Consider the following 23,645-nt stretch of genomic DNA (forward strand, 5'->3'; position numbering starts at 1 on the left):
CATTGAAAGGATTACCTTCAGCTTTTGTTCTTGCCAAGGAATTCCTCGAAAATGTCATCCGTCTGCATGGATTCCCGTCTATACTAATCTCCAATCGGGGAAGCCAGTTCATTTCTCGTTTTTGGAAAAAGTGTTGTCAACTGGCACAAATCGACGTAAGACTCTCAACCAGTCACCACCCACAGACCGATGGTCAGACGGAGAGAACAAACCAGACCCTTGAACAATATCTACGATGTATGTTGCACCAATCGGAGGGTAATTGGAAGGACATTTTATGGGTGGCTGAATATGCATACAATAACTTGATACACTCTGGAACTGGTCAGAGCCCCTTTTATACCCTATATGGACATCACCCTCGTTCTTCAGACCTGGACTCACCTTTGAGCCTCAAAATGCCCGCAGTCGACCATTTGCATTCTACGATTACTCAAGCCTTCAAGGATGCTACTGCACACTTACAACATGTGAAAGAGAAATACAAAAAGAACGCGGATCTGCATCGCAAGGAGGCGCCTCCATACCAAATAGGGGATCAAGTATGGTTGGCTACCAAACACTTATCACTTAAGGGACCTCGGACTTTTAATCCAAGGTATTTAGGCCCTTACTCGATCAAAGCTATAATTAACCCAGTGGCAGTCAAACTAGATCTACCAGCTAACATGCGGATTCATCCCGTCTTTCATGTGTCGCTTTTGAAACCAGTGCAACCAGGAACCAGATTAATAAAGCCACCAGAACCAATCCAGATAGATGGGGAGCCTGAATTCGAGGTGAAGAACATTTTGGACTCTAAGATCTCAAAATCAAAACTTTTCTATCTAATTGATTGGAAGGGGTACGGGCCTCAGGAAAGATCTTGGGAACCCAGCGACCACGTACATGCACCTCGGCTAGTAAAAAGGTTCCATTGGAATTTCCCGAACAAACCGAAACCTCCTGGGGAAAAGGCCTTGGGAGGGGCCTTGGGGGGGGGTGCTGTCATGATGCCTTCCCCCGGAGCACCAGGCCAGGCCCAGCACCCCCGGGAGCAGGCATCACGCCCCCGGGTAAATGCCCAGCGGCCCTTTATAGGGGCTCTTTGGACTCTGTCCTGGCGCCATTGGCGCCAGGCTCATGTTGGACATCAGTCCTGGCGCCATAGGTGCCAGACTCATAAAGGGAAGTGTTTGGTGCACTTACCTGAAGCAGACCATGCTGCACACTCACCTAATGCAGACCATGCTGCATGAAGAACCAAGCCAAATGAGGCTTAGGAGGGAATATTTTTCTGAAGGAACTATTTTGTTACTTGGGTGGGGCTGTGGAAGAATACTCACTTGGAACTTCTTCCAAGGCTATTTAAGCCACACCCGGACAGCCACACGTGCTTTGCGTTGTTCTGCATCCCAGCAGCTGAACGCTCACCGTGTCTGCTCCTGCACCTGGACTCCAGCCACGCCCGCCTCGAACCTGGAACACCTGTAAGGGAATAAGAGAAGAGAAAGGTGAAAACCAAGAACTATTTCAACCTACTTACCTGCATCCGGAATCTTCACGCCAGCATTCCTGAAGGAAGACTTTTATTTAAAAGCACTGCGTTGCTCGCTGCAGCGCCGCGCTTCACTCACCTGTTCCCGAGACGCCGCCCGGCTCCATCGCGGCTCTCAGTGCCGGTCGCCACATCTCTGCACCGCACCTAAGGGAGAGAAGAAGAGACAAAAGGTGAGCCAGGGAACACAAGAGGAAAGCTGGATTTTCAGCCATATTACTTACCGGCTATTCTTGGTGAGCCATTCCACATCTCGGGTCGGCGCCACATCTCTGGCAGGTACCGCACCCCGGCCCCTATGGGGAAAGGACAAAAGACATTACTGGGGAATTATAAAGACATTTAGAGGGGTCGCCCTCATCACTGACTCACCTGATTTTACCCCGGCAATTTAACCCCTCAACGCATCGCCTTTGTTCTGCACCTGAAATAAAGGACAGAAAAAGACAACATAAAAGGAGGCTCACACTTGAACTTTTGCATCTTCATACTTACGGCGTATCGCTCAGTAAAGTCAAGTGGATTTTCCAGCGCCATTCTGAAAACCAGTGAAGTAACTGGACGAACGCGCGCCCCTGCATCAGAAGCAGGATGGAGAGTTCATCCTTCCAAACCATAAGGTGAGCTTAAACCGGGGGTTTTGGAGGAAGTCAGAGGAGAACGAAGAGGGAAAAGGGGAGCAAGCACATTATTCAGCAGACAGTTAATCCCCTTTCTCATCTGCAGAAGGATATTCCTACGGGCCAGACAAGCAAGATTTGGGGGTCCTGTTCAATCGGTGGTCCGAATTCTGCGCATCACGCTTGAAGAGGCCACAGCAACCCAGACCAGCGCCTCCGTGGGAGCCAGGTGAGCGTTACAGTCCCCCAGACTAAGGGACAGGAGGATTTAATCCACCCCTAGATGAATCTACTTACTCCAGTCGGTCAAACATTCTGGAGAGACCATCAGCATTTGGTGATTACACCCTGATCTGTGTTCAACGGTAAAATCAAACCGCTGTAGGCTGATTGACCATCTTAACAATTTAGGATTCTCCCCCTTCATCTGCATTAACCATCTCAAGGGTGGTGGTCAGTCTGAATCACAAAAGTGGATCCATACAAGTATGGTCTAAACTTCTTCAGTGACCACACAATAGCAAATCATTCTCTTTCAATGGTTGCCCACCTTGTTTCTGGTTCCTTCAGCTTTCTGCTGATGAAGCAGATGAGGTGCTCCCTATCTTTCTCGTCCAGCTAACTCAGAACTGTACCTATACCTGTATTGGAAGCATCTGTCTGCACTATGAAGGTTTGGCTGTAGTCAGGAGCTCTTAAGACTGGAGCTTGACAAAGGGCTTTCTTAAGTTCTTCAAATGCCTGGGTGCACTTCTCATTCCACCTGACCTTTTTAGGAAATTTGGGTGAGGAGATCACATTCAAGGGAGAAGCTATGGACCCATAGTTGTCTATGAAGTTCCTATAATAACCAGTGAGACCTAAGAAGGCTCTCACTTGGGTTTGAGTTTTAGGGGTGGTCCAGTCTTGTACAGCTTGTACTTTGCTAGGCAATGGCCTTATTTCACCTCCTCTTAACTGTTGTCCAACGTAGTCCACTTTGCTATGACCAATTTGACATTTGCTCAAGGGCCTGCAAAACATATCCTAAGTGGTCAACATGTTCTTTCCAAGTAGGGCTGAACACTGCAATGTTATCCAAGTATGCCATGCAGAAGTCCTTGTCAGGTCTCTGGGTGGTAATGATCAATAAACCCCTGTAAATCCTTTTAATGATATGTGTGTGTTTTTTAAAGTAGATTATTTGTTTGGTTTCAGTTCTAGTTTCATTTTGGCTAGTCCTTGACTCAGTCCATTCAGAGTGAGATGGAGTTCCCAAGCCAAGATGGTGGAGGCAGTCAGAAGTCCTGATTGGCTGTGATTATAACAAAGGGGAGGGCAGAACTTTCTAAACTGCCTTTCATCAAGATTTGTCAAAGTGACTGGTCATGTATTAGTTTTATGGTGTTTCTACTCTCTGGATATTACAAACAGTAATAACAAGTTACAAGTTGTTTACAAGTTTTAATTGAATAAAGAAGAAGCAAGCAGTTGAAGAAAAGCTTGAAGATTTGGACTGAAATATCTTTTTTCAGATAAGTGCAGTTAACTTAAATAAGAGAAAATAATTAGAACTAAATAGTTTCTTATTAAATATCAAGATTATATTTGTTAACTTTAGATCTGAGGATCTAGTTTTTTCCTATGGTTCATGATTTCTCCTCGAGTTGTGAAGGGGAAGTGTTTTTGACGCATGCGCGCTAAATAGACAGTCAGTTTCGGATTTCCTTGGGCGCAGCATAATTTCCTTTTATTGTGAAGAGAAACGTTTTTGACGCATGCGTGTTAAATAAGATAGCCAGTTTTGGATTTCCTTTGGCGCCGTATAATTTCCTTTTTGTTGTGAAGAGAAGGGTTTTTGGGAAACGCGCGTTATTTAAATTGTCAGTTTTGGATTTCCTATGGCTCCGTATAATTTTCTTCTTTGAGGTGAAGAGAAAGAGTTTAGGCGTGCGTCAGCTGTGTAAATAGTTAATTTCAGATCCTTTCTGAAAGTGTTCAATTAACCTCGCGATATTTGTTTTTCTTTTCTGCACTATGCTCGTCTTTCTCTGATTGTATCATTTAGTTCCGGGTTCAGAGTGCAGTCCCGGTCGTCTTTACTTGACAGGTTGGTGGCATAATTAAGGTAAAGGCTTCACTTATCATAATTTTTTCGTTTACTGTTTTTTGTTCCTGGTTAGCTGGCTGTTGTTATATGGATAGTTAAATACTTACGCAGCGTGAGGAAGGGAATCAGATTCTTTCAGCGTGCATTGTGTTTGCGTTTGTTCACTTGTCGAGTGAATTCTATTGACAATTTTTTTCTTTTCTCCTTCTGTTCCACAGCAGTTATCTTTTAGTAGCACGTATTTTTATAGTGATATTTTTCGGATCTGTCTTATTACTTAAAATAGGAATTTGAATTAAACAAGAAGTTGGACTTTCATTGCTGCAGAATAGAAGGTAGTTCATGTACCACAGAAACTGTTAAGTGAAACAACTAGTTCACACATTTTAGTGGTTAGGAGAAGTTTCCAATTTTTGGATGTGCAATTCCTTCCAGTACTGAACAACGTGAAGAAGGTGTTTGGAATTTTTAAAGACACTTTTAATCATTAAGAGATCTCTCAGGATCAGAACTAGTATTCATTCAATACAGAACTCTTCAGAAAAAAGAAAATTAAGTATTACAGAAGAGACACTCCAAAGACAACTGCATTTTAGTAGACTCAGGTTTCCTGGTGTGAGAGTGCAGTGATTCTATTCCTCTAAGTTAGCGCAGAGAAATTCTCAGGTATAATTATATTTTTTTTTAAGGGAGAAGAGGTTGGAGAATAGTGTCAATTATTCTTAAGCACACTTGTATCTTACGTTCTTTCTTTTTCCTTCATGCAGATACCAATCCTTAAGAAGAGGGCAAGCCAGTTTCTGAGTTTATTATTTTATCCCATTTTCTCCTTTCCCCCAGGGGTGTCTTGGGTTCAGCTGTAATCCTAATCAGTTGGGCACTGGACACTTTTGTGGGTCTGTGGGGCTCAGCAGCTTCCGAGGAATTCCAAAGGCAGGACCCGACAGACCTCCATCCCATTCAGAACTTGACTAACCATCCTTTGGAATGTTGCAGGTGCATTCTTTAATCCAAAAGGCATTACCTTAAACTGGTAGATGCCTGCTGGGGTTGAAAATGCAGTTTTCTCCTTGGCATGGTCTGTCAGGGCTATTTGCCAATAGCCTGACGTTAGGTCAAATGTACTGACGTACATGGCTGAACCAAGTTTGTCCAGCAGCTTAAATGTCCTAGGTAAAGGATGGGCATCAGTCTTAGTGGCTGAATTTCGAGCTCTTTAGTCCACACAGAATCTCAACTCCTTGGATCCTGCCTTTGGCACTAGTACCACTGGACTAGACCATGGACGTAATAGAGATTTCTATTACCCCTAGATCAAGCATCTTGTTGACCTCTTCCTTTATGTGGGTTCTTACATGATCTGACATCCTGTAACCTCTGCTTTTAACAGGTAAACAGTCACCAGTGAGAATATCATGCTGGCCCCAAGGGGTCAAGCCTGGTGATAGTGAAAACAGGGAGGCAAACTGATTTAACAGAAACTTGCACTCCTACTGTTGTTCCAGTGCCAGATTAGAAGAGAGATTAAATCCTTCTATTTTCTCATCTAAAGGTTGTCCCCTGAGGAGATCAGGTAGAGGTTCACTCTCTTCCTCCCCTTGAGCTCAAGCTAGGAGCAAAGCTCCCACTTCTGGTCTTGAGACAAAGGCTTTTAGACGGTTGGTGTGAAAGACCATGGGGGCCTCCTTAGGATGGCCTAAATCCACCAAATAATTGACCTCTCCAAGTTTTCCCACAACCTTGAAGGGTCCAATCCATTTGTCCTGTAAAGCCCTCTGCCTTGTAGGTACCATAACTAAAACTTGCTGGTCTTGAGTAAACTCAACCATGCTGGCCTTCTGGTCATGCCAATGCTTCACCAGAGCCTGACCTGCTTTTAAGTTATCAGATGCTTCTGTCATCATGTGTGTCATTCTCCTCTGCAGACCAAGCACATAGTCAGTGACTCTCACTGGCTTGGGAGAAGGAGCACTCTCCAAACCCCTCCTTTATTAGGGCAAATGGACCTCTAACTGTATGACAATATAGAAGCTCAAAGGGACTAAATCCAACTCCCTCCTGGGGGACTTCTCTATAAGCAAATAGAAGGCATGGCAGTAGAAGGTCCCACTTTCCTCTAAGGGGTTCCTCCAAAGCACCTGTCATGCTCTTCATAGTACGGTTAAACCACTCTACCAACCCAGTCGTCTGGGGATGGTAGGCAGTTGAGAACTTGTAAGTCATTCCACAGTTTTTCCACATGGCCTGCATGTAGTGGGACATAAAATGTGATCCCCTGTCAGAGAGGACTTCCTTAGGAAAACCTGCCTTGGTAAAAATACCAAATAGGGCCTTAGCAACAGCCTGAGCTGTAACAGTCCACATAGGTATAGATTCAGGATAACTAGTAGCATGGTCTACTACAACCAATATAAATCGATTGCCTGAAGAGGCTGGAGGGTCTAAGGGACCAACAATGGTGATTCCTACCCTCTCAAAGGGGACTCCCACCACTGGGAGAGGCACTAAAGGTGGCACATTCTTGGCTCCACTCTTGCCAGATGTCTGACAAGTGTGATGGCTCCTACAGAATTTATCTACATCAGACCCCAACTTAGGCCAGTAGAAATAAGGAGAAAGCCTTTCCTTGGTCTTCTTGAAACTCAAGTGACCAGCCAAGGGAATCTCCTGGGCTAACTGTAGCAACTGATGTCTTGTCTCTAGAGGCGCTACAAGTCTTCCGTAGTCCCCTGGGATAGACTCAGTTGGTTCACTGTAGAAGAGGCCATCTTCCCAGTACAACCTATGCTTCCCTGGCTCTTGCCTGTCCAGCTGGGAAGCTGTCTGTTGGCGAAGTCCTTCAAGAGCAGGACACTCTCTTTGACCTCTGCTGAAGTCTGCCCTACAGGGGCCACCTTCTGCCAGTAAAGACTGCAGCTCAGGATGGTCTTTACGGTCCAGATCTCCAACAAGGGGAAGGTCCTCTTTCAGCTCTGAATCCTCAGCAACTGATTCAACCTTTCCGGGTTGTTCCTCACACTCAGCCTCAGCTGGTGGAGCAGTCACAGGCGTGACTTTGGATAGTCCTCTCGGGGATGTCCTTGTTGTTAGCACAGGAGTGCTTTCTTTCTTTTTCTTTGAGACATTGGGTATCCCTTTTGTCTCATTCTTCTTGGAAATAGCAGTCAGTAATTCCTGTGGACTGTGTGTTATAGACTCCTCTGTAACATCCACTCGAGAGTCAGTTAAGGTACTCTGTCTGGCCTTCCTTGTCTGCTCATGTTTCCTTTTACTGGGAGGTCTGGGGGTGCTTGATTCAACTCCAAGAGTTTTTAAGTCATTCCACAACAGGACTCTCCCAGGCATCTCACTTTGTTCACTAACAGGTATCTTGACAGTCATATTGGTGCACTGGATGAGAGCTGGTAGTCTAGTAAGCATTTGGACAGGGCCTCTAGCAAGCTTAGTGAGGCCTTTGGGTACCTTAGCAACATCCACAGGTTTGAAAAAAGATTAATCCATCACTGTAATGCTGGCCATAGTGTCTCTATTGGCAGGGATCTCCTGACCATTTACAAGTACACTGTCCTTGTATTATTATTTTGTGTTATCCGGAATTGAATAATAGACATCTGAATTCTGCTGTTCCCCCAGACCCAGGGACACTAAAGAAACACTGGCAGAGACTCCAATGGGATCTTCAGCCAGTAATTGAAAGTTTCCACTTGCCATTTGTACTTCTCCCTCTGGGGAAAAGGCTAAGGAGGCAGTGTGGATCCCCAAAGGTTTAGCCTTGCATCTGGGATCCCCTTTCACATGGTCCGTAGACCCACAAGCACAACATTTTCCAAATGTTTTGACAAATGGGGGTTTCTGCTGACCTCCCTCTGGTTTGGCACCAGAGGTGTCACTAGCCTGATTCGGATTTCCTTGTGGCTTACCCTTTTTCTGTTTGGGACCCTCTATTGTATTGGAGGTATTAGAATTCTCTTTGCCATCTGTCCTTTGCTGCCTTCCATCATCCTTCTTTTGAGTTGCCCCAGAATCATTGTGAGTAGCCCTGTTGGCAAATCTATATACAGAAAGCAGAGTGTGTCACACCCTGCTAAATGGTTGCTCTCTCTCCTGTACCTCTATGGCGAGGTTATGTAATTATTGAAACATATATATATATATGAATATATAGTTATATTTATGCAACTTGTGGAGAAAAATATATATCCAAATGATGTGCGTTCATAGTTCAGAAGGGTAGGTCACAAAGATCATATATGTCCCATCAGTGTTAAATTTAACTCTTATCTGGAAAATAACAGACCACCAAGCATGGTTGATGTAAATATGAGAGCTTTTAATATTGCCAATGCATTTTGGAGAATGTTAGTCTCCTTCGTCAGGGCTGGGCTCCCTATTCACACGCAAAATTTGGATTTTGAGAATTATAAATTTCCAAACATCAATTACATGTACATATATGCATAATATTGGTGAACATATTACATACTACAGTTCCAATTGTCGCTGTCAGAATGATTCAAGATAAATAAAAAGAAAAAAGAAAAAATGAAAATCAAGAAACAGTTCAGTGTAACCAACATTGCAGTTTGTTATAAAAAAGTATAAATGTTTATATTAAACGTGAGTTTCAATACCTTAAATGTTTGTTTCATTCATGTCGAATCATATGAACCACACTAGGTTCAAAGCAAGAAAGTTCCTAAAGTAGGATATATTGTCAGTTAGAAACATTATCAACCTAATAAATGCTTAGTTTCCAGAAATGACAAGAGGTGGAAACTTGCATGTTGGCGTGTTTGTTTTACACGCAATGCGGTGCAAGTAATTAGGTAAGAGTCTGTGCCCTTAAAAAATATGTTGAAACATAGTATTATGGGTGCGTTAATCATAGTGTTCCTAAATTGTTTCACAATATGTCAAGCCCCTCTAAGTTTAGAGTCTGCTGCTTACCTTCCTTCTCTTGCTCACGTTGCCAAGTTGTGAAGAACGTGCACGCATCCTTCCAACACCGGCTTTTATTGGTTGCCATGTTTGCAGCTTGAGACGCCTGAGTACGGTGTGTCATGACTCAGCCGTCTCACTTCCCAGCCATGCTCGTAGAGCAGGAGCCGGGACGTGCTGCACAACCTGGTATGCTGACTCACTGCATTACTTAAATTGCATACTTGTCAATCCGAACTCGTTATCCAATTCACCCGTTATATATTAATTCCTAATCAGCATTCCAAAGTCAGCTCGGTTCAAACTACGTATCACATACACCTAAGGGTGTTTACATATTGTTTACTGACAAAGATACAAGTAACAAAATAGCATAACTAAGCATATACTACTGCTTCTTAATATGGTAAATCAACACCCCTTTAGTAAATAACAGCCTACTTATACCGTGAACACGCTAGCAGTGATATTTGGCTCAAAGAGGCATCTATATGTACAGATTATGGATCAAGATTACATAAGCATAACAGTCATTCAATAACCTATAACCAAATCCTAGGTTTCTAAATGTAAAAAAGTATTCACATGTCGCTACCTGTCACATTACAGCTACGCAAGGAGGAGGTGGAGGAGGGGGAAGTCGGGGGTAAGGGGTGGAAGGGAAGGGGGAGGGAAAGGTCATGAGCAAAAGAACATCACTAAACTCCACAACTTCAATACGGGGGGAATGGAAATTAAAGAGGAAGCCTAATAAAATCACCTCTTTAAATCCCACTTTACCTAATGCTAGATGGCATATATAAATGTGGGATAGGCTAGAGGAACCGTCTGAAAAAGTGGTCAGTAATGTCAATTGAAATAAACATATCTGTGTGTCTGTGTCAATCTATTCCTAGATAACATTGGTAGTTAATCTAATCATTCATGCCGGATGGGTTCAGACATCCTAATCTATCGATCCAAAAGGTTTCTCTTTCGTTTAATTTAATGTTCATGTTCTCGTGTGGATTTCTTGTTCTCACCACTTCCAATATGTAAACACCCTTAGGTATATGTGTCACAGGTTTCCCCCTTTCTCACCTGTTTTCGTTGCCTGATTGTCAGGCTGAGATTCTGGTCTTGCGTCTGCGGAAGCTGCTGAACCCCCGACAATCCACCTAAAATGTAGCACTCAGAGCCCTGGACAAATTACTGCTCAGTTTGCCACACTTAAAGGGGAAAGGGGGAAAGGGACAAATTAACAAACTCCAGGCTGGAAGCTATCGACTAGCTGGTTCATCACCTGTAGTTGAAACATAAGCATATAAAAACACCTCAATTTCTAATTGAGTCACTGACCTTAAAATACTATAGCCTTTACTAAAAAGTTGTAAAGACCATACCAGGTACTTCTCTTCAAAATGCCCAGAGAAGTGATTTAGTAGAATAGACTTCCTTACTAGTTTCCATGAAACTCAATGATCATTCTGCCTTCTTTGTTAGGTCCTTGAATGGATTAGAAGTCTTTTCCTGTAACTTCTCATTCTTCTATTTACTTAAACAAAGTCTTAAAGTTTTCTATGAAGTAAAGCAAGTTCCAATGAAAACCAATTTTGTAGTTTCTTCTTCTTTTTTTTTAATGTAAAGATAGTCTTTAAAAAATGAAGAGCTTGAAACTTGCGATGAAAAATTTACGTGGCGAAATTCACGCACAAGCGCTAAAATCCAAGTCGCGAAAAAACACGCACATGTGCTACTAACGCAAGGCGCGGAAAACACGCACACACGCTAAAATCCCACGTAGAAAAAAAACGCACACGTGCTTTAGTTTCACGTAGCAATGTTCTCGCACATGCGCAGTAGAATCCACGTAGCAAAATACTTGCGCACGTGCGGTTAATTCACGTAGCAATGTTCTCGCACACGCGCAGCAGAATCCATGTAGCAATATACTTGCGCACCCGCTGTTAGTTCACATAGCAATGTTCTCGCACACGCGCAGTAGAATCCACGTAGCAATATACTCGCGCACGCGCGGTTAATTCACGTAGCAATGTTCTCGCACACGCGCAGTGGAATCCATGTAACAATATTCTCGCGCACACGCGTTCAGATCCACGTAGCTCAAAGTTCACGCACGCGCTAACACACACTTATTAACGACTCGAACACGTGCTAGCTTTGAAAAGACACGTAGCTTATGAAAACATGCGCTTGCGCTTCAGTTTATGCATTCGTAAGAAGATTGTGTTCGCGCTCTTGAACCTTTAAACACAATTTAACCTTTTTACAAAAAATTTGTAGAAAGAGAGTTCAGAACTAAAGTGATCTTCCACTTTGAAATAATTTAAAGGCACTTATCTCTTGAAAGAGTCTTGAATAAGTTCTTCTCTCAGAAAAATTGAATTTTCGCACTCCTGTCCTGTGTCCCAAACAACTCCAAACTCAATTCCTGTTATTTTCTCAGAAAAGCCACTCGACCGCTTGAAACTTGAAGCCCCTGATCAAGTTAAGCAGGAGCAGCTTAGCACACGTCCTCTCAGCTGGGCTACGACGATGAAAGGCAGTTTAGAATGTTCACTGTCCTCTCTATAAACAATCACCAGCCAATCAGAACTTAGGCTGAAAACTTCCATCTTGGCTTGGGGCATTTTCCAAAGTCTGCAATTAAGGTTAAGGCCAAATTGTCTGTTTCAAAATAAAAACCCATCATAACTCACCCAAACCCTTCCATACTATATATGTGTCACACCTGACCCAAAGTATGTGAAAATATGTCAATGTATGTAATGTCAATGTATGCAACACATGACCAATGTATGTATGTAACACCTGACCCAGAGTATTTAAGGATATGTCATCCTGACACTGATGACTTCTTTAGGAGGAGTCTTCTTTCGTATGGTTCGGGTCTTATACAAGCCCGTTTGGCCATCCTCGGCTTCCAGTGTTCGTTCAGCTTCGATGCCCGGGATCAAGGGGAAACTCCAGGAGACTCAAGAAAGGGATAAGAAGCATGCAGAGGCAGTGCAAGGATTCCGGGAAGGCTGGATAAGAAGGAGGAAAGGTAGATTGGAAGAAGGGTTTCCTGGAACCAGGAAACAACAGAATAGTACAAGGAAGAGTATGGAGCACACGTCCTGTCACAGCTAGCAGCAGCGTTGAGACGCACGGGGCCGCGGGGGAGTGGTCTCTTGATAGAGCAGGCTGTGTAGAACACGAAGACTGGTAAGCGGCGTTCTGGGCTTGCCGCCATGTTGGTAGTATTATGGAGTATAGACCCCGACGTGTCAGGGACCAGGAGGCCCAGAAAGGGCGAGTTCGATGGTTCATGACAGCATGCATCCTCCGAAAACCCATCCCGCCGGGTTTGCCCGGATGTATGAGATGGAACCTTCTGAGTAACCTGAGGGTATTTAAGTTTGAGATAGGTTCCCAAGTGCGTTCACTGGGGGGATATCCCTTCCATTCCACCAGGTACTGGAGTTGGCCACATCTATATCTGGAATCACAAATTCTGGAGACCTCATACTCCAGTTGGTCATTGATGAGTACTGGATTAGGCCGGAGGTTAGTTCGAGAGGTCTGGACGTAGGGCTTCATTAAGGATGTATGAAAGACTGGTGGATTTTCTTCCAGGAGTCTGGTAATTTGAGTCGAAAGGCCACTCGGTTGATGATTTCCTTTATAGGGAATGGCCCATAATACCGGGGAGCCAATTTATTTGGTCGCAGATGCCGTGGCAGCAGCTTCGAGGATAGCCATACTTTATCCCCTATTGAGTAGGAAGGGCTCGGCCTTCCTTTGGAGTCCGCATACAGCTTGGTCTGGGTCCTGGCCTTCTCTAATTGTTCTTTGGCTTCTCTTTGTACATTAATAAGTGTTTCAATCCAGGAGTCGACTGTTGGAACTGGTGTAGGATGTGGAAGGAGAGTAGGTAGAACCGAATGGTGGAATCCATGGATACAGAAAAAAGTCCTGGTCTTAACGGCCGAGTGATCCGAGTTGTTATTAACGAATTCAGCCATTGGTATTAAAAGGGACCAATCGTCCTGGACCTTGGTAAAGAAGCAACGAAGATATTGTTCCTGGGTTTGGTTTACTCGCTCAGTAGCTCCATTGGTTTGGGGATGATAGCCTGAGGAGAGGGCACGTTGAATTCCTAGTATCCGGTAAAGGTGTTTCCAGAACTGAGAAATGTATTGAGGCCCTCTGTCCGATATGATCTTGGAAGGGAGTCCATGTAGTCGGAACATGTGTTCTAGGAAAATTCCAGCAAGTTCTGACGAGGATGGCAATTTATACAGGGGTGTAAAATGAGCCATATGAGTAAACAAGTCAATGGTGACCATGATGGTTGTGTATCCCCTGGAAGGCGGTAATTCCACAATGAAGTCTGTTGCTATGAATTCCCAAGGCCTTGTTGGTAGTGGAGGTTGCTGTAGTAGACCCGCCGTCTTTTGTTGTCGTGTTTGTTTTGATTACAGACAGAGCATGCCTGAACGTACAGTTGTACGTCAGCTTTCATTCTGGGCCACCAAAATTGCCTTTGTATTAGTCGGAGGGTATTGGTAATACCACGATGTCCGGAGTAAAGGGTATCGTGACAGAGGTTTATTATCCTTTGTTGTAGTTTTTGTGTTGGAATAACCAAGGTGTTATCTTTGAACAGGTATCCATGCTTAGTCTTCAAATTCCACTGGTTCTTGCCCGAGATGTCCTCCCAGAAATCAGAGGATTGAGTTTGCACGCGGACTTCATCTAGGAGACTGGTTGCCTGAGCTACAAATATTGTATGGGGAAACATCTTAGGAAATGTTCGGTCTTCAGGAGGTTCATAGTCAGGACGCCGATACAGGGCGTCAGCGATTATATTTTGTGTTCCAGGAACATGGTGAATCTGGAACTGGTATTGGGCAAAGAAGAAGGCCCAACGGGCCTGACGGCTGTTCCTGCATTCCAGGGCCTGTAATACTTGGAGATTTCGATGGTCCATGCGAACCTGGACAGGATGTTTAGCTCCTAGAAGTAAATGACGCCACTCGGTGAAGGCTTGACGGATGGCTAGCAGTTCCTTTTCTAAAACCGAGTAATGAGTTTCACTGGGGGTCAATGTCCATGAAAGATAGGCAATAGGGTGTTCCAGTCCGTCATCGAGTTCCTGTTTCAGAACTGCTCCGATGGCATAGTTAGAGGTGTCTGTTTCCACTAGGAAGTGTTGATTTATATCAAGTTGAGCCAGGATGGGGGCTTGTGTAAACTCTGTTTTCAAGCGTTGGAAGGCCTTCTCCTGGGCAGATGTCCAATGAAAGGGAATATCTTTCTTCAACAAGGCAATTATCGGGTGAACAATCTCGGAGAAGGAGGGTATGAACTTTCGATAGAAATTAGCTAGACCCAGGAAAGACTGGATTTGTTTTACAGTGGTCGGAGTTGGCCAGGATAGTATGGCTTTAACCTTAGATTGATCCATTCCTATGCCTTCTGGGCTAAGGACAAATCCTATCCTAGATAGTTGATGGTGGAAACATGAAAAAGGCACTTCTCGGGTTTTACTAGAAGCTTGTGCTCACGTAGTCGTTGTAGTACTGCCTTAACATGTCCTTCATGCTTGAGAGGGTCCTTAGAGAATACCAGAATGTCGTCCAGGTAGACAATGACGAAGAAAAACAGCATATCCGAAAACACTCGATCCGTAAAGCGTTGGAAGATCGCTGGAGCATTAGCGAGTCCAAAGGGCATGACCAAGTATTCATAGTGACCAAAGGGTGTTCTGAAGGCTGTCTTCCATTCGTCTCCTTCCCTAATACGGATCAGATGGTAGGCACCCCTGAGATCCAATTTGGTGAATATTACGGCTCCTCTTACGGCTTCCAGGATGTCTGAGATCAGGGGTAATGGATAACGATCCTTAAGGGTACACTGATTTAGACCTCGATAATCAAGGCAAGGTCTGAGCTCTTTGGTATCTTTCTTAAGAACAAAAAATAGTGAAGCTCCGGCTGGAAATTTGGATGGGCGTATGGTTCCGTTTTCTAGGTTAGTATCTAGGTATTCACGAAGGGCCCTTTTCTCGGGTTCAGACAGAATAAACATCCTTCCAAAGGGAATCACAGCTGAAGGTTCGGTTTCAATAGCACAGTCTTCTGGCCTATGGGGTGGTAAGGCTTGAACAATAGTAGAAGAGAACACATCACTGTATTCCTGGTAGGCTTTAGGAACCTGGACGATGTTGGAGACTGTGAGAGGACCTTGCTGGGTTGTTGAACGTTCTTCCGATGGTGTTGGAGAAGGATCCAGGAGTAGACAATGAGACATGCAAAATTCAGAACCTAGGAACAAGGAACCTGCTGTCCAATTGATGAATGGATTGTGTTTTTGTAGCCAGGGCATTCCCAATACCATTGGGTAATGGGCAGATTTTATGATGTCAAACTTTATCTTCTCTCGATGATGGTTTATTGCAAGCTCAATTTCCTTGGTCTGAAGGGTTATAGGTCCAGAAGAGAGAGGCCTGCCATCAATTGCTTCTACTGGTTGCAGGATTGTTTGGGATTCGTAGGGAATATGATGTTTAAGGACCCATTCTTGATCTATGAATATTCCCATAGCCCCACAGTCCACTAATGCCAGAATGGGGTAGGTTTACTTCTTGGATGGTGATAGAAAGGCCTGTAAAATTACCAGAGAGTTTTGTCCAGGAGAGTTCAAGGATGGTATAGATGTGGAGCCTACATCTCTCTCCCGAAACTGAGCTCCATCTAGGATCGGGAGCTGGCATTTCGCGAACGCCGCGGAGGGGCTATTGCACATTCCCTGACTAAATGCTTGTCCGAGGCACAGTACATGCATAAGCCAGTATGAATCCTTCGCAACCTTTCTTGGGGGGATATGGGTCTATGGAAGGCCCCTAGTTGCATGGGTTCGGGTTCGTTTGTGGGGACAGACGGATCTTTGGATTTCGAGGCGGTCTCTAAGGGGTTCTTCTGGAAGGGTGACTTGGTCTTCCTTTTCTCTTTCTTCCTTTCCTGGATGCGAAAATCAATCTGTAGAACAAGATCCATAAGTGCCTGATAAGAACTTGGATGTGCCACCCTGGCTAATTCATCCTTGCCTTGATATCTTCATTTAGCCCTCTTCGAAAGAGAGTGAAGCAAGCTTCAGAAGGCCAACCTGCTTCTTTAGCCAGTTGCTTGAATCGAGTCACATAAGTGAGCATGTCCTTAGAGCCTTGCTGGAAATCGAGTAAATGTTCTTGAGCACTAAAAACCTGTTCTGGGCGGTCAAACATGGTTTTAAGTGCTTGGATGAATCCGTCATAATCATCCAAAAGGGCATCTCCGGAATTAACTAATGTTGTGGCACAGGCTAATGCGTTCCCGGAAAGGTGTGAAATAATAAAGCCCACGTTAGCCCTGGGGGTAGAAAAATAATAAGGTTTAAAGGTAAAGTGGACCAATCAAGAATCCAGGAATCCACTGTGGGTTTTTGCAGCGCCCTCATATTTGTCGACAATGCCACCCAATAGCACACTGTCCTTTGTGGCAGAGTCGCGGGATAGTACCAATTGTTTTATCGCGGCATTCTCAGCTTTCAGGTGTTGTACTTCGGTGGTTAGTTCTTGCATGCCGCGCATAAGATCCTGGATGGCCGCCTCCATGTCTGTATTGACTTCGGTCAGGTGGCGTCTCAATCTGTCACAGGTTTCCCCCTTTCTCACCTGTTTTCGTTGCCTGATGACTTCTTTAGGAGGAGTCTTCTTTCGTATGGTTCGGGTCTTATACAAGCCCGCTCGGCCGTCCTCGGCTTCCAGTGTTCGTTCAGCTACGATGCCCGGTATCAAGGGGAAACTCCAGGAGACTCAAGAAAGGGATAAGAAGCACGCGGAGGCGGTGCAAGGATTCCGGGAAGGCTGGATAAGAAGGAGGAAAGGTAGATTGGAAGAAGGGTTTCCTGGAACCAGGAAACAACAGAATAGTACAAGGAAGAGTACGGAGCACACGTCCGGTCACAGCTAGCAGCAGCGTTGAGACGCGCGGGGCCGTGGGGGACTGGTCTCTTTATAGAGCACACTGTGTAGAACGCAAAGACTGGTGAGCAGCGTTCTGGGCTTGCCGCCATGTTGGTAGTATCATGGAGTATAGACCCTGACGTGTCAGGGACCAGGAGGCCCAGAAAGGGCGAGTTCGATGGTTCATGACAATATGTGATACATAGTTTGATCCTAGCTGACTTTGGAATGCTGATTAGGAATTAATATAAAACAGGTGAATTGGATTATGAGTTTGGATTGACAAGTATGCAATTTAAGTAACGCGGTGAGTCAGCATACCAGGTTGTGCAGCAGGTTCCGGCTCCTGATCTACGAGCGAAGCTGGGACGTGAGACGGCTGAGTCATGACACACCCATGGGTGCGTCATACTCAGGCGTCTCAAGCTGCAACCATGGCACCCAATAAAAGCTGGTGTTGGAAGGACGCGTGTGTGTCCTTCACAACACGGCAACGGGATCAGAGAAGGAAAGTAAGCAGCAGCTCTAACCTTAGAGGGGCTTGACACATTATGAAGCAATTTAGGAGCACTATAATTAACGCACCCATATTACTATGTTTCAACATCTTTTTTAAGGGCACAGACTCTTACCTAATTACTTGTACTGCACTGTGTGTAAGACAAACAGCCGGTCAAGTGGCACAGGGTTCGTAGCGCTATATAAATGCGAAATTATAATTATTATTATTAACGTGCAAGTAAGTAAAAAAAAATGTCCACCTCTTGTCATTTCTGGAAACTAAGCATTTATTAGGTTGATAACGTTTCTAACTGACAATATATTCTACTTTAGGAACTTTCTTGATTTGTACCTAGTATGGTTCATATGATTCGACATGACAAACAATTAAGGTATTGAAACTCACGTTTAATATGAACATTTACACTTTTTTATATCAAACTGCAATGTTGGTTATACTGAACTTTTTCTTGATTTCCACTTTTTCTTTTTTCTTTTTCTTTATTTTGAATCATTCTGACGACAATTGGAACTGTGGGATGTAATATGTTCACCAATATTACGCATATATGTACATGTAATTGATGTTTGGAAATTTATAATTCTCAAAATCCAATTGTGCATGGGAATAGGGAGCACAGCCCTGACGAAGGAGACTAACGTTCTCCGAAATGCATTGGCAATATTAAGCTCTCATTTTTACATCGACCCAGCTTGGTGGTCTGTTATCTTGCAGATGAGAGTTAAATTTAAGACTGATGGGACATATATGAACTTTGTGACCTACCCTTCGGAACTAAAAACGCACATCATTTGGATATATTTTTCTCCACAAGTTGCATAAATATAACTATATATTCATATATATATTGTTTTCAATAAAACAAGTAACCTCACCATAGAGGTACAGGAGAGAGAGCGACCATTTAGCAGGGTGTGACACACTCCGCTTTTTGTATATAGAGTTTTCATTGACTCAGGTGTCTCTGGGTTGTTTTTGGCGGTCTGCTCCTCAATAATTAATGAACTTACATAGTGGAATTTGTAAAAACAACAGGAGTGACTTTGAAACTTAGGTGGTGCCCGCCATTCAGGCTTTTTTTTTTTTATCCCTGTTGGCAACCCATAAGTCAGCAGCCTTTGCTAACTTCTTAGGATCAATTTCTATTAGAGTCAGCCAAGTGCTGACTCAGCTCAGGAGAGCAGTCATCAAAAATAGATTCTAACAAAAATAGATTTCTCATTTCTTCAAACATGTTAACTCTGTAACCCTTTACCCAACCATCTAAGTTCTTCAAACATTCACACACCCAGGTAGCCCAAAGGGTACCATCATGCTTTTTGAGGGTCATAAACCTCTTAAGGTACTGGGAAGGAGTTTTCCCAAATCTAGCTATCAAAGCTAGTTTCACATTTTCATACTCCAATCTTTCAAGTTTACCCACCTCTATTACAGCATCAGTTGCAACCTGGGGAAGCCTAGACAAAAGCCAAGGAATCAACTAATTCCCTGTAAAACCCTGAATTCCATAGTTATACTCGAAAGCAGCCAATCAATCCAAAATATCAAGTCTCACCTCATACATACAGTTCTTTAGGCATGCAAGGTCTTGTAGGACTGGAAGACCTAGAAGACTCTGGGATAGAACCATTTTCAAAAGACAATTTCTTCAGTTCAAGAGCATGATGCATTTCCATTTCTGTGAGTGTGATTTCTTGATGTTTACTTTCAGTTTGCATTTGGAGCCTTTTGAACTCTAACTCAAGTCTCATCTTCTCAAGACAAATACTGGACTCTGTACTGGACCTGGTAGGGTCCCTGTGGCTATAGGTTGAGGACCTAGAGCAAGTAGAGGGGCAGTGGGGCTCACATCCTGAGACTCCTCTGACTCTCCTGTCTCCTCAATAGCATTAGAGCTAGACTCTGAATCATTATCACCCTTATCAACACTATCCACATGTGCTGGTTGGGTAGGGGTTATAGCTCTACCGCCCAGTCTTTGATGATTCAACAATTTCTCAATCAATTCATTTTTCTTGCCTTTAAAAGAGAGAGACATGACCTAACACATATCTTTCAGGTGATCTACTGTTAGAATGATCAGGGCTACCTGTTTTAAGTTATCCATATCTGGAATTATGAAACAATTGCTTTTCTAGTGGTGCTTAGCCTTGTGAAGGTTATTTGAACAAAAGTAAGAGCAGCGCTCTCAAAGTATCAACTATACTTTATCCTTAGCGGTTGTCACCAGTGTTAGGCAGAATTGCATGCAGTACCCTGTGGGACCACCACATACAATTAGGACTACAGGTGTAAGCAAAACCAACCTTTGGTATAGGTCTGTACTACATAGTTTATGATAGCGAGCTGAGCAGCCAGGCTAAACTCAAGAGGGAATGTGAGCAGTAAAAGAGGTTACACAGAGGTCTTACAATCACAGTGGTTCAAGTAGACACTTACACTCAAGGTTTCTTGGTAAAATAATTTATTACACAGTCAGTTAGAAAACATTCACTAGAAGGAGGCAACTTAATATCATACACAAATATACTTCAATACCAAACCAATACGTTTCTGAGTAAATTAGGCTCCCCTGAAATAGGAGTAAAATGGCATATCAGTCACTTTAAATAGGAGTACAGGGGCACAAGGGAATAGAATAGATCACACATACTGTCTTAGGCAGTGCAAATAGTTTCAGTTCACTAGAGGACTTGATTCAGTTCAATAGGCCTAGGCCAAAGTCAATGGGCTAGTGTCTTGGATAGGAAAAAGCAGTTCTTGTAGTAAACGGAAAAGTCTTTGCCAAAGTTCTCGGAAATAGTTTGTACGAAAAAGAATCATATGTTGGGTCACAAGCTGATTAGGCCTGCAAGTTGGGAAAGTTTCACAAACTTTCACAGAGAAAGGTAAGGTCTCTCAATCGGGTTGGCACATTACCTTAATATGAAGAAAAGATGCAGCTGAAGATGTTGGTTCCTGGCAGTTTCTGCAGATCTCGCTGTTCCTGCGCCTCAGTCGTGAGGACAAGAGGGAGGACGTCAGGGGACTCCTGCACTGCACAGGGACTGGTCAAACAAGCGGGCAAAATGGAAGATCTTCAGTTCGAGTAGCTGTAGTCACGCACACAAGCTGGTATCCTTCCTCCTGGTTAATCCTAACCAGCGATGAGAATGGTATCCAGGTGGCTTACGAGTTGATTGGTCCCACCAACTCAAAGGGAGAAGTCGTCCTAGAAGGGGCTTCTCTGTCGAGATGAACTTGGTAATTCGGACCTACAGCAGCGCTTCACCAGGCAAACCACGGTCCAGGAGTTGCAGCAGCCGTCCTCTTCCAGCTCGTCTTCGGTTCTTTCATTCCAGTGGTCCACTCTGCTTTCCAGTCCAAGAGACTCGCCTTTTAAACAGTTCTATCCCTTTTATTCTAGCCAAGCTGTCACTCACCCAGCAGGGTGGCTGTCCTTGCCAGACAGTCAGCCAGCCACTCACGCCAGAGTGCATGTGGGTCTCCTAGGAGACTAAGCACAGGGAGTTCCGGGCACCTCCCTCACTTCTTGGCCACCCCAGACACTCAGACGCCAGAGGCGGTCTTCAGTCCTGAAGCCCGCCAAAGGCATAGAACCAAAGGGACCAAACCTAGGTTGACGTGCAGAGACAAACTCTAGAAGGACCATTCCAAAAAGAAATGGCGAAAAAAGAAGACCAGGACCCGTTTAAACAAAGGGGCTTAAGACGGCATCTTGAAAAGTATGGCTCCTGCGATTTTTAGCTACCGGTGTTCGCAGTTGGGAAAAATCATGGTAGTTTGTTGTAAAACCACTGCCACCAGCCATTTGGTTAGGAAAGGGTAGCATTTGACTGCTACATGAGTTTCTAGACACAGGGGATACTAAGTAACCCCTCCAGCACGCTATAGGAAGATAGTGTGTGCTGGGTCTAGGAATTTAAAAAGACTAGTAAAGTCAATTTAACTTTACATTCTCTGGGAAACAGTAGTTTATCCCAGAGAAGGTATTTAAACCTTTGGGAAGTCTAAAAAGACATCCCTGTGTCACTGCCCTGAGGGTGCTGCGTAACACACATAACAAGATTATGCTTATGGAGTTATCTAAAACTCCATAATCAAAGAACACAAGAGTAAAACACACATCAAAATACATGAAACAATGGGAAAAAAGGCTCACACTCTTTCCAGGTAAAAAAAATCAAGTCCTCAAAATCCAGCAAAGTTGCTGGGGCTCTCTAAGGTGAAGGGAATTAGCACATTTATGAGAATTCTTCCTAACACTGGGTCTCAGGGCGAGGGCATCACAGAAGAATGAGTACTGCCGGGAGGCAAGATGGTTCTCAGGGCGGGAGGGCACCACAGAAGAATGAGTACTGCCTGGTGGCTTGATGGGTATCAGGGTGCGAGGGCATCACAGAAGAATGAGTACTGCCTGGAGGCAAGCTGGGTCTCACGGAGGGAGGGCATCACAGAAGAATGCGTACTGCCTGGAGGCAAGATGGGTCTCAGGGTGGGGGGGCATCACAGAAGGAGCAGTACTGCCTGGAGGCAAGATGGGTCTCATGGTGGGAGGGGATCACAGAAGGAGGAGTACTGCCTGGAGGCAAGATCACTCTCAGGTTGGAAGGGCACAACAGAAGAATAGGGGAAGTACATGCCTGGCGGAAAGCTATTCTCAGGGTGGGAGGGCATCACAGAAGAATGAGTACTGCCTGGAAGCAAGATGGGTCTCTGGGTGGGAGGGCATCACATAAGAATGAGGACTGCCTGGAGGCTTGATGGGTCTCAGGGTGGGAAGTCATCAGAGAAGGAGGAGTACTGCCAGGAGGCAAGACGAGTCTCAGGGTGGAAGGGCATCACAGAAGATAGACCCTTGGAGTCAGGATATCTCTTAGGGTGGCACAGTTCTAGGAACAAATATGGTTTGATGCGAAGGAGTGCACTCAATATGGAAAGGCATCAGGTCAGGTTGAGCTGTTGATTAGTGGCCTCAAAGTCAGAAACCAATAGGAAAGAATTAGCTTCCGAGATAGGAGTGCTGTCATGGCTGAAAAAGAGCAGATTAGGGTGAGCCATAGGAGACAGGTAGATCCTCCGGGAGAGTAGGCATCAGTTAGGTACATTCCCGTAGGGCTGGACAGTTCTCAAGGCAGACACACCTCCAACAAGGTTGAGCCCAGGAGGGATGGATGATTCTTGCGGTGTAAACTCATCCAAGTACATTGAGTCTAGAGGGCAGGGTGGGTTTCAGAGTTGAACAGAGCCCGGAGAGCTGAAAAAGGCAAGGCTGTCGGAGGTGGAGATGCCTCGTGGTAGGAAAAATTTGGCACATTGCGTCAGTCTTCTCTTATGCTTCAAGGATCTCCCATGGATTTAACCTCTGTGTAACATGGAAATGAAGACAACATTGTCTTGGTTCTGAAGTGTGAAATCCAGCTCCCCCATCAGCCCTCAGTCGGCGCTGTTGATCAGCACCAGGATCCCTGGTCTCACAGAGTCTCTTTGAATTAACAGCTCTGGACGCTCCTTCAACATGTTCCCCTTGACCATCAGTAGACGTCGGACATCCCAGAGTTCAGGCTAGAGTGATAGAGTCACGTTATGCTTCTTGTCCCCATCAAACAGCAGCTCTGCTCCACCCCCAAACTCCAGCAGCAGTGACACCCGGGCCGCCATCATGGGTACACCGGAAGCACAGCTTCACAAGCAAGCAAAAAGCTCTGTGAAAACACGACCCAAACAAGCACATCCCACACAAGGACGGCGAAGGGAAGTCCACAGACATTCACAAGAGATTAACTAACTTTTTGGGTACTGGGTCACCCCGCTTTAGGGCACATTTAAAAAAAAACTACTGGATGGATTTACGCCAAACCAACGAAGATTTTTCTTTGAGCGCTTTGTGAGCAACTTGCTCCTTCTTTGACGCAAATCTGTCCAGCACGATAGGTTTCTCCTTAACT

At 44.5% G+C, this 23,645-nt stretch overlaps 1 protein-coding gene and 1 pseudogene across 1 annotated transcript in view; one reads left to right on the top strand and one right to left on the bottom strand.

The window, feature by feature from the left end:
- Positions 1–23,645, top strand: part of WDR64 (WD repeat domain 64) — a 1,979,698-nt gene that overhangs the window by 1,554,540 nt on the left and 401,513 nt on the right. The gene's annotated exons all lie outside the window — the stretch shown is intronic.
- On the bottom strand, positions 23,056–23,358 carry LOC138467541 (ubiquitin-related modifier 1 pseudogene; annotated as a pseudogene).

This window comes from Ambystoma mexicanum, chromosome 4q (genome assembly GCF_040938575.1).
Source record: "Ambystoma mexicanum isolate Mex_15411 chromosome 4q, UKY_AmexF1_1, whole genome shotgun sequence".
Classification (NCBI taxonomy): Eukaryota; Metazoa; Chordata; class Amphibia; order Caudata; family Ambystomatidae; genus Ambystoma; species Ambystoma mexicanum.